At 41.8% G+C, this 6000-nt stretch overlaps 1 long non-coding RNA gene across 1 annotated transcript in view; it reads left to right on the top strand.

The window, feature by feature from the left end:
* The first annotated feature begins 2128 nt into the window (after positions 1-2128).
* The window catches only part of LOC138473631 (uncharacterized), a 61863-nt gene continuing 57991 nt past the window's right edge, over positions 2129-6000 (top strand). Inside the window, exons 1-2 of the long non-coding RNA XR_011268823.1 lie at positions 2129-2351; positions 4159-4406. This is a non-coding gene — a long non-coding RNA (uncharacterized lncRNA). The remainder of the gene's footprint in view (positions 2352-4158; positions 4407-6000) is intronic.

Here is a 6000-nt window from a genome sequence, read left to right as displayed (position 1 = left end):
TTTGTATGAAGACACAGTACAAAGCCCAGCTGCCTCTGGGCTGGCAACACCCATGATGCAGGGCTACTAAACAGCATAGGAGCAGTACATATCAGGCTCAAACCAGGTACAATACTGCATCGAGTGAAGCAATGCACACTGTCCATGGAGGCTGATTAAGGAATATATGACACCATTGCTGCATTATTTGAACAAGGCATTATAGTGCCATCCACATCCTCATGTAACACGGCTATTTACCCTGTGAAAAAAGCAAAAGGATCCTCTTGGATGATGATACAATATCTCTTCCCTTTAAATAACATTTTTGAGGCAGAGTTCCCAGTAGTACCCAATCTAGCCACTGTCCTGTGTAACATACCCACAAAAGCGACCCACTTCACTGTGATTGATCTCAAGAACGCATTTCTTTCAATCCCACTGCACCCAGAATCCCTGTATCTCACTGCATTCATCTATCGTGGTCAGATATTCGAACACACTTGCTTGCCTCTGGGGTATTGTGAGTCCCCACGCATAGTCAACAGAGTGCACATGCAGGTACCAAGCATAGTAATCTAGTGAGTAGAAAGCTGCTTGGTTTGCAGTACAACAGAAGAACAGTGCAGAAAGGATTCAATACAGCTTTGGAAATTACTGGAAGATAAGGGTTGCAATGTTGACAAGGACAAATACAGTACTGCCAGAAGGAACTAGTATACCTGGGACAAATAATATCTTCTTAAGGGAGGAGAAGTGCCCCATATAGAGCAGCAGTCCACAATAAACCCCAGCCAACTATTGTGAAAGAGATGCAGCAGTATTTGGGGTTGTGTAATTATTTAAGATCACGAATCTTTGATTACACAACCTACATCAAGTCCCTACTCCAGGCACTGAAAGAGGCACAGAAAACTAAAGGATCCCTTGAGTGGACAGATTAAATGACAGACTGCTTTATTGGCCTCAAAGTAGCAATTACAATGTCCTGTATTGGCAATACCAAATTACAACAAACCATTCTATTTGTTATCACACTCTGATGGCCAGGTAATGACAGCAATCCTTACTCAACACACAACCATGGGACGTAAACCTTTAGCGTACAACAGTGGGCTCCTAGAACCAGTAAAGTAAGGACATTTTCCATGTGAACAGGCTCTGGCAGTCGCAGAATTTGCAGTGCAGAAATCATCCACAATAATGATGGTATGCTTAGTAACTCTATATGTGGAGAATTCCATTTTTGCCATCCTGGAAAAATCCAAATCAACCTTCACCACTCAGAGAGCCTCAGGAAATGAGGTGATACTATCCAATACTTCCATCCACATTGACAGGTGTCATGTTATCAATCAGCGACAATTGTGGCAAGGCCTGTGCAGCTACAAGATAAAGTACATGATTGTGCAGTCTATGAGGGCACAACAGAGGAAGGTACCAAAATAAGTAAAGATGCTCTCGACACAGGAGAGCCTTTATTCATTGATGGGTTATCGACAATCAATCAGGAGAATGGGCAGAGGCACACAGGGTCAGCAGTATTGAGATATGCAAAGTGACAAGAAGAGGAATATCAAATAATGATAACAAAAAAATTACCCTCATGTTATTCAGCACAGGAAGCACAACTCATTGAAGCAATTGAGATGTCAGAGTATGATAAAGTTACAATATATTCCGACTCAGCATATTTCACCTCCACAGTACATTCTGGGTTGTCCAGATGGTGCAGCAGATGGTTCAGGAAGTTGGATGGAGCCCCAGTACAGCATGTAGCCCTGTTATCCAGATTGATAGATGCATTAAAGTGTCCCCCATGGCTATTGTAAAGAGCACTGCCCACACCAAAGTAACAGACACAATCTCATTTGCAAGGCAGCTGCAGATGCAGCCACAAAACAGGCAGCTTACCTGCCTTTTAAAGAGAAAGAGAAAGCCTCTATTATAGCAGTACAACAGGAGGAAACCTCAATTGCTTATACTTCACTCCCGGGGGAATACATTATAGAATCACAAGGACAAGCCCCACAGCAGGAAAAGGAAATATGGGTCAAAAGGGGATGTGCACAGACCTGATATGGAGACAACACATTACAGGTAAAGTAGTTATGCCTTTGAAATTATTATTCATAGCCCTGGACCAACTACACTACCTCAAAATGCATCCAAGCAACACATTGCCACTGATATCAGCAAGGACTGGTATATCCCCAATTTATCAGAACATGTAAGTACATTTGTGGCCAATTGATCCATGTGTCATTTGTTTAATACAGGAAACACACATTGAAGACCTTGAAAGCAACATTTCCTCGACCCATGTGGCCCTTCACGGACCTCCATATCGATTTCACTGATATGGTTGACAGGTGCATTACTTTCCGTTATATGATTGTTGTTGTCTGCCTATTCTCTCGATAGCTTGAGGCTGGCCCATCCATCCATGTGTATGTAAAATCTGCTGCAAGATTTTTGGTTAGAGAGGTATTCCCATGGTGTGGAATCTGCGATGTTCTAAGGTCCACCAATGGACCTCATTTTGCAAATTAGTTGTTTAGGGAAATCACTGAGTTACTAGGCATAAAACATAAGCTCTGCTCATCATGCCACCCTTCTTATGTAGGCGCAACAAGACACTAGAAGACATGCTTCAGTGAGCCATAATGCACAGATCCTGCACTTGAATGTAACCACATAACCTTAATAAGTAGAGCAGCACCTAACATTAGCCAGGGAAACCTTTGGGGCACTCCTAATGATAGTAAATAACTGGGATTATTTACACTAATTGAGTAAATAACACATGGAGGCCTCAATAACTAGTTAGCCATTTCCAAAGCATGAACACTCTCACTCCCTCAATAGAAAATATCAGCTAGGTCTGTGCAGAGAGGCACACACATACCAAGCTGCAACTTCCCACAGCAAGACTGAATGTTGTACAGTCATTGTTAAAGACAAGGGGGTCAAACATGTTCCCAGGCCTGAAGTGCGGTCGTGAGGTCATGGAAAAGAAACCAAGAAAATATCAGACACTGGAGCAAAAGGACAAATCCCTGCACACAGATTTGTTAAAACATATCAGCTTAGCTGAGTTCCCAAAGAATATATAACAATTTATGTTCCTCGGTGGTGCATGAAAACGTATCATAATAAAGGTCATGAGCTGGTAATAACTGAACAATGAGCAGTGAAGATCATGCTTGTCAGGACAGAATGCTCAAAGAACAACACTGCCCGTTGTGGGAAAAATCCCACTGAAAGATCTCCAGCTCCTAAGGAAGGAGCCACACAAAACACAATTATTAATAGAAAAGATTTAATTAGGTATCAGTGGCCTTTATGGAAATTCATGACCAACCATCACTGCACATACATAGTATTAGAAAATTGGATGTTCCTAATATTGCAAGTTGCATAAAACACACGTGTCATGTCAATATAGGAGAATGAAGTTTGACACAACTAAGCCCTCTCAGCTTCTAAGGTCAGAGGCAGAGCAAATAAAATCATGAGAAAAGAAGGAAAAGCAAGTGATGTTTCCAATGAACAGTTGCAAAAGTTGAATTGGCGATAAACAGTTTACAATGATAAGAATGGTAAGAAGGTGTCAATCGATGAGGTCAATGGGAAGGGGTTGTAAAAGTTCTAATGTTGCAGTAACACAGTCACATCTAATAAAGGGATTGGTTGAAACGTACTCAGTCACTCTTCCACGCATTCTCTTCCTGAAACAGCCAATCCAATATCAAGTTTAACCAATACAAAATTAAAAGAGTACCATCCAGTCAGGACCATGCGAAAGGTGATTATCTCAATGCTAATTAAATAATAAACTGACATCTTGATCCGGTCACAATGATAGAATAAGCCAAATGGGCTAAATAGTGTATAGATTCACCAATTGTGCAAATGATGATGTCCAATCAGAGGCTGGGGAAGTACAAATAACCTGTAACGTTTGCTGTTATTTATAGTCTGTAATTTGCTATAAAACCGGCAATTTTCTGTAATATGGTTGTATGTCTTTTGATAATTCCCCAGCCTAGGTTGTGTTGCAATAAATGTTTTCTTTTTCTCACATCTGTTGCATTATTTTTTGGCTCTTTGAATTGGTTTTTATTGTTGACTTGGGACTTGCCTTACATATTTTGTTGGCCCATATGGGTATCCAAGTTTCTTCCGGACAGCTGTGGCCTCCTACGACCCACGCTTAGCGAAGCAAGGTCCGCCTGGAGAGAAAAGAAGACTGTACAGACCAAGAGGAGGTAGCAAGCGCAAGGGTTATCCAGATGGCTTGCCCAATCACTTCAGGCCCTGGGTCGCCCCCTCAAGTGCAGGCCTTTGTGGGGAGAAGCAGCCCTGGAAGACTTTGGAAGAGCATAGCGAGCCAGTGCAGCTGACCCGAGAACGATAATGGAGAAGTGAGTATAAATGCGGAAGTGTAGTGAGTGATGGTATGAGCCACATGGTCCATTTTGATTTTTGTTTTCTCTTGTAGTAGAAACTGAAGAGGGCTCCTGTAGCGAGGAGCGGTGATGTCACGTTAGTCTTAAAATTTGGTAAGTGAAGTGTACACATCCCTTAGTAAAGGAGGGAGGGCAGCGCTGCTTTAGAAATAAGAGAGGGAAGTCCTGCACTGGCAAGGACTGTACCCTCTGTCTGCAGTAAGGGACAATAGGCAGAGAGCATACAAAATAGTATATATATATATATATATATATATATATATATATATATATACATATATATATATATATACATATATATATATATATGTATGAGACGATCAGAGGCAAATGGTTGGTGTAACGTTTTGAGTGTGGGGAAAATATAGAGTTGGAGATGATATTTGGGAGGGTGTGTGGTCTTGGAAATTATGGTTGTGCGCAAGGACGAGCTGTGATACATTTTCCAAATTGTTGTATTATCCAAGGTTGTCTTGTATTTTGTGCTTACAAGGTATCTTAGGGGTGTGCCATAGGGGTGCATCCCGCAGAGATGAAATTGAAGGTATTGCTTTGATGTTGTTTTCTGTGTAAATAATAATATTGATTAGTTGTGTTTGTACTTTTAGAGTGCAGAAGAAAATAAGTACTCCAGTAGAACATATGTGTTGCAAATGGGGGGTGGGAATTGAAGGAAAAAAGGGCACACATGATAAGAACATAATCGCCATATGTACACCCATTGTTGCCCACATACACAGGTAAAATGCTGAAGAAGAGACAGAGTATATTAGAGTGGTGGAAATTATACGAGGAAGATGTGAGAAACAATAAAGAAAAGGGGAATACTGCGGGTGCATCCATCCCCCCTGACAGGCTGCGCCAATACGACACAGGCTTTGAAGCCTGCCGAGTCAGTAGCCCAGGCAAGTGTAGAAAAAAGCACCCAGTCGGCACAGGCTCCAGCGCATGTGCAGCCGACAGCCCTGCCTGCAGTCAGACACTATCCCTTAAAACCAGGAGCATGGTACACAAATCCCCGATATACACCCCCATTCTATTCTGAAATGAACCCAGTAAAGGCAGCAGGGGTGCCCAGTGATGGGCGAGACCCAGAAATAGTAAAATTAGCAAATAAAGTGCATAAGGATTTAGAAGCAGCAATCCATAAGACAGAAGAAGAATTGTGAAGGGCAACTAGACAAAGGGAAGGGCCTTGCCGTACAATAGATGCTGAAACATGGGTATTATTGAAATTGCATAAGGCAGTGATAAAAAATGTAAAAGTTGAAACTGAAGGGACAGAAAAACAGGATGTAGGAATCTGAGGCATTTGAAAGTGAAGACGAGCAGGAAGAGAGTCAGGAAAATTGGGAAACTGAAGAGGATCAGGAAGAGAAGACTGCATGGGAGAGACGATTAAGATCTTGTGCTAGAACAATGGCAGTAGTTAGAGGGAAGAGAAAGCATAGAAGACATCATAGTCAAAAAAGGGGAATGCATTTCCCACTTATACAAAAGGGAGTAGGTAGATCATAATATGTACCATGGCCCCATATGGACTTGAATA

Source organism: Ambystoma mexicanum, chromosome 8 (assembly GCF_040938575.1).
Source record: "Ambystoma mexicanum isolate Mex_15411 chromosome 8, UKY_AmexF1_1, whole genome shotgun sequence".
Lineage (NCBI taxonomy): Eukaryota > Metazoa > Chordata > Amphibia > Caudata > Ambystomatidae > Ambystoma > Ambystoma mexicanum.
This window is presented reverse-complemented; position numbering and strand designations above follow the sequence as displayed.